This window comes from Helianthus annuus, chromosome 17, assembly GCF_002127325.2.
Source record: "Helianthus annuus cultivar XRQ/B chromosome 17, HanXRQr2.0-SUNRISE, whole genome shotgun sequence".
Taxonomy (NCBI): domain Eukaryota; kingdom Viridiplantae; phylum Streptophyta; class Magnoliopsida; order Asterales; family Asteraceae; genus Helianthus; species Helianthus annuus.
Window position 1 is genome coordinate 116,467,068 of NC_035449.2, and position 14,160 is coordinate 116,481,227.

Here is a 14,160-nt window from a genome sequence, read left to right on the forward strand (position 1 = left end):
ATCCGTGAAAATCGTACACTGAGTACCATATAAGTAATGTCGCCATATTTTCAAAGCGAATACCACTGCGCCTAACTCGAGGTCGTGAGTGGTATAGTTTTTTTTATAAGTGAACTTTTAGTTGACGCGATGCGTACTAGATAACTTTCTCCCGTTACATAAGTACGCAACCCAATCCTTGATGCGAAGCATCACAATATACTACAAAGTCATCGGTACCATCGGGTAGTGATAAGATTGGTGCATCGCACAACTTATCCTTGAGAAGTTGAAATGATTCTTTTTGTCTTTCACCCCAATTCGAATTTCTTGTCTTTCTATGTGAGGGAGGTTAGTGGTAGAGCAATTTTTGAAAAATTCTCGATAAACCTCCGATAATACCCCGCTAATCCCAAGAACTGTCGGACTTCAGTTGGAGTCTTGGGTGCTTCCCAGTTCTTAATTGCTTCGATCTTCGAGGGGTCTACTTGAATGCCTTCTCGTTCACTATATGCCCGAGAAAATTCACGAATCCAAAACTCACATTTGGAAAATTTCGCGTATAGTTTCTCCTTCTTGAGTAGTTCTAAGATGGTTCTCAAATGTTGTTCATGCTCGTCTACCGATCTTGAGTATATCAAGATGTCGTCAATGAACACTCTGACGAATTTGTCGAGATACGGCTTGCACACGCGGTTCATTAAATCCATGAAGACCGCCGGTGCGTTCGTTAAACCAAAAGGCATAACGAGAAACTCGTAATGACCATAACGAGTTCGAAAGGCCGTTTCCGTATGCTTTCTTCTTGTATTCGTAGCTGGTGATACCCCAATCGCAATTCTATCTTGGAGTAGAAGCTCGAACCTTGCAGTTGGTCGAATAAGTCATCAATCCTCGGTAGTGGATACCGATTCTTGATGGTGAGTTTATTTAACTCCCTGTAGTCGATACACCTTCTGAATGTCCCGTCCTTCTTTTTCACAAAAAGAACTGGAGCTCCCCAAGGCGAGAAGCTTGGTCTAATGAATCCCTTATCCGACAACTCTTGAAGTTGTGTTGACAATTCCTGCATCTCAGAAGGTGCTAATCGATATGGAGATCTGGCTACAGGTGCTGCTCCCGGTACTAAGTCGATGTGACACTCGACTTGTTGAATTGGTGGTAGTCCCGGCAAGTCGTCAGGAAAGACTTCAGGAAAGTCTCTTATCACAGGAATGTCTTTCAGTTGCGGCCCCTCGGCCTTCTTGTCGACAACATGCGCAAGGAATGCAATACCACCCTTCTGTAAGCACTTCTGTGCCTTCATACAATTGATAATCCGCATTGGCGTGTCGCGCTTCTCTCCATGTATAACAAGTGTCTCTTTGTTCAGTAGGGGTAGGCAAATGACCTTTTCATGACAAAAGACTTCGGCTTGGTTATCGGATAACCAATCCATGCCAACCACTACATCGAAACTACCCAACTCAACGGGTAAGAGATCGATACTGAATCTTCGCTTGCCAAGTTCCAAGGAACATCCTCTAACAACTTCCCCTGACTAGGGTAGTTTACCGTATGCCAATTCTATAGCATGAGGGGATGTCTAGCTTACTCGACTCTAGGCCAAGTACATTTTGAATTCTATGTGGCGAGGACTTCACAGTATAGTTTTAGGAACCCTATGTTTAAATGTAGGATAACCCAATCCATATGTTTAGTTGTAGGATAATCCAGTCCCTAATTGTAGCTACGACAATCCCGTCACTAGCCATGAAACTTATGTGTGTGAAATGTTGAGATGAAGCTAAAATTGGCACCAGTATCAAATAACATGGATGTGAAATGTTGGTTGATTGGAAACGTGTCGAGTAACTACTGTTTGAGTGATCGAGGTAGGGTGGGATGATGCGGTCATACCTCGGATCTCCGGGGCTAAATCCCAAATGTAACGCGCAATGCGTTTGAATTCGGGTGTTACATAGTATGGAAACAACCCTAGAGATATCGTGAAAGCCTCGAGTGTAACCAATAACATTGGCTCTAATCATCACCGAGTTCTAGAATTTTGTTTCCAACCTTTGAATTTAAATCAGCGAGTAATACTCTTCTCGTATAAGATCCTTGAGTTCTTCCACCGACAACCTCTTCACTGTATCCCTTCCTAGCATTTGTACCGATTTCATTGTCTTTACATGGCAGACAGAACCTACCGCACCTCTCGTATTAATGAGGTCTTGCCGCTTACAGTCCGAAAAGTCTTAAAATTAAGGCCTTGTGTGGTTGCATCTTCTGGTGTGGCATTGCTACTCATTCCCGATCCATCGGGATTTGAATCACTTGAACTACCAGTACCAGAAGTACCGTCACTAGTGTTGTCCCGATTAACCTCATGTTGTGCAATTTCTGCACCCTCATGTTATTCCATAAGAACTCTTGTTCGACTTAATCAGTAAGATGTTGATTTGTTAATCCTTTTTGGGTGTAGACCCTCCTTTTGGCTCCATGATCTTTTTAATAAGCGATATTAAAAGAATCTAGACATATATTTGGATAATATAGTTTATCATGCACCCAAGAACGAAGGATGCAATCGGTCATGGAAACCTCAAGATCACATTGTTCATACATGTTCGAATAAATGATAATGCGGATAACCGAAACCAAAATGTGCAGTGCCTCTTGCGTATATTGGTCATACGTCTAAGTGAAAAACGAATTAATTCGTTGAGGAGGGGAAACCAACCAGTGGTCTCCGTCCCTATAGTATGCATTCCATACTACATAGGCTTTGATCATCCGAAGTAGAGAGATTCCTTTGTCGCTGGTCGATGTGACGAATATGGTAATAGTGCTTGAGCTTCACGAGCTCCAATGAGATCATTAAAATCTCCAAAGATGTCGAATAGAATACAATGAGGTAGTTGTAGCATGGCTCATGCCATGCTATCCCTTTGGATAAGACAAATGTCAAACGACATAATTTATTGTATTCCTTTCCAATAAATAAGATAACGTGCCATGGACACCATGGAACCAACTCATGTACAAGAATTCTAGAATGTTGAGGAAAGATCCTCCATGAGTGGTTAACAAGTTTTGTTTGTTTAGATGACTAGTCTCGAACAATTCCTGTTGAATGTTAGGTACGAACAATACATATCGTCTTCCTGTATTGTATTGTAGGGTGTAATAGTAACCATCTCGGTTAGTGTTCTATTGGACAGAAAAGACTGAATTTTAAGTAACAGCTTAAAATTCTTGAACGAATAGTGATCATTAGCTTGACCCGCAGAGTCCACCAGGATTTCCATGTACTACAACTTGTTATTACGTGGGCCCCCATAATAATAAATTGTCTTGCATGGTCACCCTAGTATTCTCTCGTTCAAGACAGACCACCAGTCAATGAGGGGACACTACTGCCTATGTTTAACACAGGAGGGAACTTCATGATAGTTCATGTGTCAACGCCCGTTGTCATTACTCACGGAATGGCACGGCGTTAGATGAAATAGAAAATGGAGAGAATCTATAAAAATAACAACTGGGGGGCACCTTTAAGATGAGTAATTCATCTTCCTTGTCTGGACAAGTGTGTCGTCAATCGAGATTTGTAAGAGTAATAGGGATCTCGTCCCACTACTGGAGTTGTTGTCCAAGGCCGCCACCTCCGCCTCATCATCACTACTGAAGTCAGGCTTCTCAGCATCCGCGAGAAAGCACCCATCTTCTACGGGATCAATGCTTTATGGTGTCACTTAGGGACCACATTCGCCATAAGCTCTGCAGTAGACGTGAGGTCGATATTCTCATAGAAGATGTATTGTATAAAGTATGTTATGTTTTGAAATAGAGTATTATGTCTTGTGTAAAAGATGTCGTGTCTTAACCATGTTTTGTGTGTCAAGGATGACATTGGAATTCGAAGTTGAAGGCATTTCGTTCTTGCCAAAGTATTTCGTACAACACATATATAGATAAATCATATAAAATCCTATCTAACAAGGATTTCTATCTTGTATAAGCTGAACTTGTAAATTGTTTATAATGCGTAAAATGATAATGTAATGTGTTGTAGGCACATAGTCTGTTAATGTAATGTGTCTACTTCTCATAGACTTCACCCATGGAAATGTCCTTGCTTGATTTATGTGAAGTGAATTTTTGTTGTAGTGGACCATGAAAAATGTTTATGCAGTGAAAACCTTTTAACCTGTCCAATTTTATTTGTAATTTGTTCAACATGAACAAGAGGTTTTCGTGAGAGGTCCCTAGTGATTGTAGACATAGACTCGAGAAAGAATCCTGGTTCACTACAATCGATGCTCTGATACCAATCTGTCACACCCGCTCATAGCGGAAGCGTGAGGTGTGATCTGATCGGTTCTCATTGCATAACAATATAAGTGAACATACTAAATGAATAAAAACAAGCTCCAATGCCATTGTCTTAATCGTTTCAAAAGAACGCAACATAAGTTAAATGTATTGGTTACAAACCATCAAATGAAAATAAGTTGTCATACATCAAGATGTAAGTCTTAAAATGTTAAGGCTTTGACCACTATAGCACCGCAAAGAGGCGGTATATAACGTGCAAACCCTTCAAATGGTGGCATGGAGTCTTGATACTTGCTTTCCTTGACTGAAATGTCTGCATGGTCCACTAATTTCCTGAAATACATGTTAAGTTTGAAAACATCAACAAAAGTGGGCGAGTTCATGCAGTTTAGTTGTATGAGATGTATTTGTAAAATGTGAGTTGTATAAAATGTATCTGTAAATGTGAGTTGTATAAAATGTATCTGTAAAATGTGAGTTGTATAAAATGTATCCATAAAATGTGAGTTGTATAAACTGTATCCAGAAAATGTGAGTTGTATAAAATGTATCCATAAAATGTGAGTTGTATAAACTGTACCCATAAAATGTGAGTTGTATAAAATGTATTTGTATGTAAAGATGTAGTATGTAAAGCGTCAATGAAATCGTTGATCATTAATGTTTCGCGAGGACATTAATTTGTGTTACGAATTAGGAAGCAATCCAAACCTAGACGATTTCGTGTCGACTACTATCGACTGGGACACAAACGCACTCTTCTGTATGGGTCCACGACCAAGAGTGGGGCTCGCCAATACCCATTAGATCTAACCCTCTGTACCTAGGTCCAAACTGGATTAATGGTGCTTAGATGTATGACCCTAATCGCACATGATCTAAGGTGTTTCATTCCATGACTTAACATACAATTGAACATTTATTTTCCCCGATAGTTGTAAAGTTATAAAGCATTTAAAATGAATAGGGGACATGAACTCACAGAATTGCGTTCGTGAATTGTAAGTAACTGTGATCTGACGTACGGTCGTCCTGAATTGTGTCACGACCTACAAACGTTCTATATTTGTTAGACACTTCGGTCTTTGTAAATGACTTGAGTGCAAGTCTTGTGTCTTAAATATGTGTAAGACTTGTATGTCTTTATTGTTCGTTGAACTGTGTATTAGATGAATGAAATGTTAAACTGTTATATATATATTTCACCAAATATGTATATGTAATCTTGTATTTTGTGAGTTGTATCATCGGGTCTTGTCTTCTTGATTTCGTGTCTTTATATAATTGTAATTTTTATCAAATATATGTCATTGGGCTTAGCCCAAGATTTCATGTGATTGGGCCCAAATAGTGTTGGGCCTAAATAGTGTTGGGCCTCAATAGTGTTTGGCCTAAATAGTGTTGGGCCTAAATAGTGTTGGGCCCAAATATTGTTGGGCACAAATATTGTTGGGCCTAAATAGTGTTGGGCCTCAATAGTGTTGGGCCTAAATAGTGTTGGGCCTCAATAGTGTTGGGCCTAAATAGTGTTGGGCCTCAATAGTGTTGGGCCTAAATGTTATTGGGCTTAATGTTATTGGGCCTTGGCCCATATGTTTGGTATTGGGCTTAGCCCATAAGTTTTGGTATTGGGCTTAGCCCATGTATTTTTGTTAAGCCCATTTAGGATGATAAGCCCATTTGTAAAATAGCCCATTTGTTATAAATAAACCCATTTGTAAAAATAGCCCATTTGTTATAAAATAAGCCAATTTGTTAAAAATAAGCCCATTCGTAAAATAGCCCATTTGTTATAAAATAAGCCCATTTGTTAAAAACATATTCTTTCATTTTTATAAAAATTACTAAGTATAGGCTTTTTAGTTAAAAGAATACACAATAGTTTTTATAAGTTTCAAAACATCCGGATATTGTTGTCGGTGATGTGTATGTATTCGTGTCGAAAGATCGCCTAAACGTCGTAGTAACTTCCTCGGAATGGCGATATGTTCATAGATTCGCCCGTCGTCCGTTTTGACCATAAGTTGTGTTCGAAAGCTCGGAATGTCCGTAAGGTGTTTATAAGGTGTATTTAAATGTAGTCTTGTAAGACTTTAGCGAAATGTACATTGTGTTCATTTGTATCATTGTATTCAAGTTCCTAGTTATCATAAATATAACTAATACAAACAAATAACACATAGCACATAAGTTGTTAGGTTAACTAAATATATATTTTCTCAAAAATATATATTTATATCAAACTTTGCTTTTATAAAAACTATTCTTTAAAATCTTTTAATCTAATAAAGATTTTGTCAAAAATAATAGTTTTCATAACTTATGATTTTGTAGAAAAACATGGCCATATTTTATTAGAAATATGGACTTTGCCATGTTTAATAAAAACACATCTTTTTCTTATAAAATCACCACTAATCTTCTCATATTTTTCTTAATAAAAACATATGAGATTTATAACATAACTTAACAAGATGAACTCATAATTATGTAGGGTTTTGGTATGATCTTTACATATGTTTACTAGTTCAAAATCATACTTTACTTCTAGTTTTAACAAACTTTTTATAAAAACCCATCTTGTATGTTTCTTTTTATAACTTTGTAAAAGTATTATTTTTAGTTAAAAACCTTACATACTTTAACAACATCAAAGATTACGATCATCCATCTAAACATTTATGTTTAACAAAACCCTTAAACATTTTCATGTACACTTGTTAGATTATGATTTTAAACATCATCTAACAAGTTATTTGTATGCTAATCATCAAAACTAGATCAAATATGCAAGTAATCATCAATAAATCACAACATAAACACACTTTTATATTATGATTATTATTTTGCTTCTTTATATTTTCATCTTATTTTGTATTGTTGTTTTAGTTATAAGTTGTTCTTTAAACAATAAATACATAAACAAGTATGAAAATAAAAGATTTAGAAGGCTCACATCTAGCTCTTGGCTAGGGATGATCTAGGTGAAAATGAAAAGCAAAGAAGATGAAGATCTTGTTAGTAGAAAACTCTTGAATGGATGAAAAAGTGTGCTTTAACTTGTAGATGATTTAGATCATCTTATGCTCCATGAATCTCCATGTTGATCATCAAAGATGTAAAAAAATTGAAGTGGGTTTTTATGGTGTTGTTGGTGAAAAGATGAAGATTGAGAGAGTTTCTTAACTATGTGAAAAATAAGATGTAAAGTAAGATGAAGTGCTTTAGTGATTATGGATCAAATGTTATAAGTCTTTCACTAACTTCACCAACTTGTCCACTTGGTTAAACAATTTGCAACCATGGTAAAATGTCAAGATATTTATGGGAACAATGGTAAAAAAAAGTGGGTCCCACATGGGTAAGTTGCAACTTGTTTCCTTAGGTAAAAAAATGTTAGTTTTTGATATGTTATGTTAGGAATACTTGTATATTCAAGTGTTTAAGTGATTATAGAGTGTTAAGTGGGCATTACTAGACCATAATGATCTAATTAACACTAGATGGTCATTAAAAAAAAATCCGATATTGTTTGGATATTGGTTTCGAATTGTTTCGGTTAGATGTTATTTGAACGCTAAATTGCGAAACTTATGTGAATTGATGTAGTTATTGGCTCGGATGATACCCGAATGTATCCTCACATGAATTCTATGTTAAATAATAATTTTACGTCTCGTAAAAATATTAGAAAGATGATTTCTGCGGAAAGTGTTGAAATCGTCGCTTTTAGTGCTTTTCGGGCAATTTTTAGTGTTATCAGACTTCGGAAAGGTTTTAAATCAAACCCTTGTATTCCTAGTTAGGGTTTAATATATATAACATGTTGGACTTTCGTCTACGTCCTAAAGATGTTGTTTAGATGATTTCTGCGAATTCTGCGTTTTCGTCAGGATACTAGTTTATTAGGTGCTTTTCTAGTAGTTTCGATGCATTGTTTTAACTGTTTCAAATGCACTTAATAAAAATGGATCATATGCATCCTAAGTAGTATTCCATGAGTATTCTAAGTGTATGTCACAAAATACGTAGTTCGAGTGTTCAAAATGCATAAAAATGTAGCTAAAATGAGTACTTTAAGTGTAAGAAAGTTACCGAAAAGTGGTAGTTATCACAGCGCACTCTCCTGGTGGAATCTTCAGGTTCAGACTCTTGGTGCAGATGCTGCTTATGCACTGAGCTGGGACGAGCTCAAGGAAATGATGGAGAAGAAATACTGTTCTAGGGCTGAAATCTAGAAGCTTGAGGTGGAGTTCTAGAACTTGAAAATGGACTGGCCGAAGATTCCTGAATATGTCCAATGATTTCACAACTTGTCTAGGGTCGTCCCCTACTTAGTCAAGCCGGAATTCAAGAGGATTGAGCGATTCATTTGGGGACTTGCACCTCAGATCAGGAGCATGGTTACTACCTCAAAGCCCTCAACCATTGCAGAGGCTATCGATTTGAGTGTCACTCTTACTGAAGAAGCTCTACGCATGGGAAAATTTTCGAAATCTGAGGATAACAAGAAAGAGACAGATGTGGAGTCTTCGGGCAACAAGAAAAGGAAGTCTTCAAGATGGGCACCCAAGTCAGCTGTGGAAACTCTAAAGCAAACAAAAGAAAGGAAGAGAACTCGCCGCATGGAGGAAAGCAGATGGAGCCACTAATAAGGCTGGTGGCAAGGTTTCAATGGGGACTAAGCCAAGGTGTGAGGAGTGCAATTTTTACCATGAAGGTCGATGTCTGAGACCTAAGTGCGGAAGGTGTGGAAAAGAAGGGCACAGCAAGGACGCCTGTTGGGCGAAAGATCCAGACGGAAAAGATAAAGGTAGAGTACCAGGTTGCTACAGATGTGGTGAAACATGGCACTTTAGGAAAGATTGCCCAAGGAAGAACCAAGCAAGGAAGGGTCTTCACGATCGGAGCTCGTGAAGCGCGCCAGGATTCAGATGTGGTTACGGGTACGTTCCCCATTAACCAACCTTATGCATCTATTTTTGATTAACATTCGCACCAACTTTAGCATTGCATGCTTAAAACTTAAGAAACTGCTTGGCCTAGTTTCGAGTAAAACAGACGTCCCGTATTCTTTAGAAATGGGCATATAAAAGGCTAGTTTAAGCAAGCGAAGCAATTAAGGATTATATCTTGGGGATTCAGAAGGCCGAAACCTTCTGTTACCATTGACTTAGGAAGTCATGATATGATATTCAGCATGGATCGGAAATCCGAGTATACAGCTGAAGTCGTTCGTTATAAGGAAAATCAGTCGCATCTCTCTTGCGAATGATGAAACATTATAGTACACAACCTTCTTGCAATAGGTGCAAGGGTGCTAGACCCCACAAGGCAGTGGATCTGCGACATCTCTCATTGGCCGAAGAGACACAGAAACGCCTCCGAGTAGACTACAGAGCCTGAGAACATCCCCGTGACGGAAGAAGTTCTAGTAGCCTTTTCGGAAGACTTGCCAGGAATACCTCCACAACGTCAAGAGGAGTCTAGGATAAATCTCGTGCGAGGAGCGGCACCAGTGCCGAATGATGCCTTACCGACTAGCTTCGTCCGCAAAGCATGAGCCTGACAGAGGAAATTAAGGACATGACACCCTTAGTTAAGGACACAAAGAGAAAGTTGACAATTTCCATTTTGCATAAATTCTAGAGAATTGGATATCACAGATTGGTATCTTTTGCCAAGGATTGATAACATGAACAGACCAATCGTAAGCTTCTAGTTACCACTCAAAGATCGACTTGAGGACAGGATGTCCTCAACTGTGAATACAAGAAGGAAATATCCCTAGAACGACCTTTAGGACTCGCTTCGAGCATTACGAGTTCCTTGTCGTACCATTTGGCTTCACACATGCATCAACAATATTCATGGACCTCATGAATCGAGCGTGTAAGCCATACCTGGATAGATCATGATTATATTTATTGACTACATTCTTATATGGCCAACGACCAAGGAAGGTCGTGAGCAACAACTGCAATTTACCTTGCAACTCTTAGAGAAAGAACAGTTATGTGCTAAGTTGTCGAAAAGCGGATTTCGAATTCGCGAGGTAAGAACTTCAGGTACATGGTGGATAAAAACGAGATTTATGACAACCCTGCAATTAAGAGCTAAGGAGTTAGAGTTGCAATTATGTGGCGCTTCTCGTCAAAGTCTCGATTGCGCGTCGATGCAACGAGACCACAACATTGCGTACGCGGCACATTGATTAAGGAATCATAAGGAGAAACCTTGATCTAGATACAGTAATTGCACACCGCAAATTTGACGTCATTACCTGAAAGAAAACGCTGCACGATCTTTACTAATCACAAGGGTTGCAGCACACCGTTGATCGTAAGAACTTGAATATTAACGTAGATGGACTGAGCTACTGAACGATGTAGACTGTATGGACATAATACGTGCTTGTGTGATAAACTTTGATGAAAAGTTGGAACACTCACTTGCCCTTAGTGGAGTTTTCTTACAACAGTATTCATCACACCGCTATTTAAACCGCTTCGTGTGAAGCTTTAGATGGAACATAATAAGTCGATCCCCGTCGTGTTGAACGGAGACCGGAGATAAACAATTTACTGGCCCGAGTTGGTTCAGGAAAGATTAGAGGCAAGATAGTTCAGATATGTGATCATATCAAGACAGCCCGCGGAATACAGAAAGATTGCGCCGATGAGCGGCGGAAACCGTAGGAATTTAATAAGAAGTATGACTTTAATGGGAGCCTCGCCTAGAGAAGGCGTGGTGTGATTTGGAAAACGTAAAGGTTGGACCCCCGGTGTAGGGATCGGAACCATTGCTCACAAGACGAAGCTTCCAGAAAAAAATCAGTAGTGATCGCGACACATTCCATGTGTCTTGTCTTTAGAGGAGTCTGACTCAAGGAACAGTCGTTGTTCCCACAAATAAGATTCACGTCAATGACAAACGACAAAATTACTATAGAACCTGTTAAGGTTGCGGACCAAGAGTCCACAAAACACAGAAAAGACGTAATTGATTTACTTGAGTATGATAGAATTCATATCATGACCCAGAGCTACATGGGAACATGAAGACAAATCTCGAACCTAAGTGACCACATTTGATTCACAACTCCCCTACGACCGATGGCATCGCTTGAATTTCGGGACAAAATTCTTTTAACGGGGGAAGCTGTGACAACTGTCACTTTTCCGTACATTCCGTACACTAATTGAACAGTAATCTGTGCTTTAATAACTGTGCATGATCTAGTTTACAAGACAAATAAATTTCTGATTTCTGTTATATTCATACAATGGCATTTCATGTTACAAGACTTTATTCGTTGCTACATGCAATACGATATAGTTCTAATAATGCACAGAACAGAATTGGCACCATTACCAGACAAACTGAAAATGTTGACGAAGTTCAGTACATAGACAGACAATATTTTGAGGCAAGTATGAGCCAGAGACGACGTATTACACTAGTATAGTGTGTAGGGAAGTAAGGGCCACCAAATTGCTTTTCTAGGTGATAGTTTAAGTGCCGGGAAGTGCCTAAAACTCACCCGAAGTGTAGAATTCGGCGCAATTCAGCAAAATTCAGTTTTTTAACAAGCTAGTAATGTGTAAAAATATGGTAAAATGGTCCTGTATGCTTTCCTAAGTGTCGGGAATTAAAAGTGTCACAAAAGGGTACTTAAAAATCACAAAACGAAATAACTTGACACTTTAACGAACCGGTATCTAACCGAACAACCGGACTTTACCCGGAACACCATATATTGCTAGAAGCATTGTTTCACTTTTTCTGAGCTAGTTATGGTTCCCGAACACTCTAACATACTATATAGTGCATTCTACACATAAAACACTAGACTTTACTATAAAGATTCATTTAGATTGTGCATTGTACTTAGCAAACATAAGAACCATTGGGTAACAAACATTAGTTGGTTATAAGACGAACTAGATGAATCATTTTCACACACACCCAGCACCTTCATCCTTCTCGTTCCTCCTCCTCTAACTTACGGCCCAACACCCCCACTCCTCCATCAATTTTTCTAATTCATTCCAAGACTATCCAAAGGTGATCTAAGGTGTCTCGAGCCTATTTAGGAAGGTTGCAAGCAACGGATCTTGAAGGACCTCTCTCGATGGCTTTTATCCACTCCATTTTCATCATTGTTCTTCCCTAGCTTGAAGCTAGTAGTAAGATCCTTCTTGACTCTTGTTTACTTCCATTTTTAGTGGTTAAAAGATATGTTATGTTGAAAATCATAAGATCACTAAAAGACATAAACTTGAATCTTGAACATAAAGCTTACATATGATGAAATATGGATGAAATGATATTGTTTAGTGCATGAATGATGTTTGCTTGTTCTTTACTAGAGATTGTGATGTTGATCATTATATGAAGCTTGCTAGATTATGATTAAACACATGATCTAGCAAGTGGGTGGATGATCATGTAACAACATATGATGATCATCTTCTTGTGAACACATGAACTTGATAAAGGAAAGAGATTTCTTGTAAAAAAACAAAGTGAGCTAGTAAACTTGTAGATCCAAGATTATGAATGATTTTCCAAGAGAACTAAGTTCAAAATATGATTTTGAAAGATCATGGTTTTTACTAAACTTACACTATTTTTGGTGGTGAAATAAGTGTAGGAACACTAGAGAAACAAGAAGGTTTAATAAAGAAACGTTTTTGTAAAATAAGTTTATAAGTTGTAAACATCTAAAAATTTCAAGAACGAAGTTTACCAAGAAGTAAATATATTTTGGGAGGTAACTAAGGCTACTAAACACTTTACCAAGTTACTACACATTTTTGTGAAAGATCAAGTTCATGTTACTATGTAAATTGAATAGTTTTTGCACTTGGTAAGTGCAAGATGTCTAGGGATTGATTGTTGATCATTGTGTGTGATTTTGAAAAGAAAATGATATGCTAAATAGCATGGACACCTCCATTTTCAAAGGAACTATGGCGAAATTTTCTAAAAATGCAAACACTTAGAAAATATTTTCTAGACAAGTATTTACAAGTATGTTTTAAACTATGTTTTTCAATATAAGCTTTGCCATAAATTTTGTTACAAAAATACAAGTATTGGAGGATGATTTTTATAAATAAAAAATGGATAAATATATATTTACATTAAGACAATTGTGTGAATATTTGTACACTTTGTAAAATAGTTATGTTATTTTAGGGTAAAATAATGTAACTTAACAAATACCAAGAATTTACAACTCCAAAATAATACCAAAAATCACAAGGAATGAAATATAAGTTACACACACAATATTGTGAAAGCGAACACAAAACGTAACTTATGAAATATTCCGGGAAATACCGTTACAATACATTTTTGGTAAATATTATTTTGGAAACGAAAGAAGTGAAAATATGATTTTTGTACACGTTACCAAGTTATGTGACATTTTCAACAAGAAGAAAATATATTATTTTTGAGAGATAAAAATATATTTTCCTAATATATTTGGAAGATATATGATTTTTGAGAAAAATATATGTATTTTCTTGAAACACATTATTTTTGGGACAAAACAAGTTTAAATATATTTTCTGAAGTAAGACTTGAAAATATATTATTTTAGAAACTACAAATACAAGAATACAAATACACATGTATGAAATACTCCCATCCTTGGGAAGGAAATGCGAAAATAAATACTTGAGAAGTATTATAACTTTGGATAATATTAAAGACATAAAGGAAACGTAACTCAAAACATGAATACTAAGGCAAGGCACGGCCCGCTCGTCTAGTAGACCCTAGCACATTGTAGGTAGTCGTGTTTGCTGACGAGATTTGAGTTACGAGTACTGGAGACGCAAAACA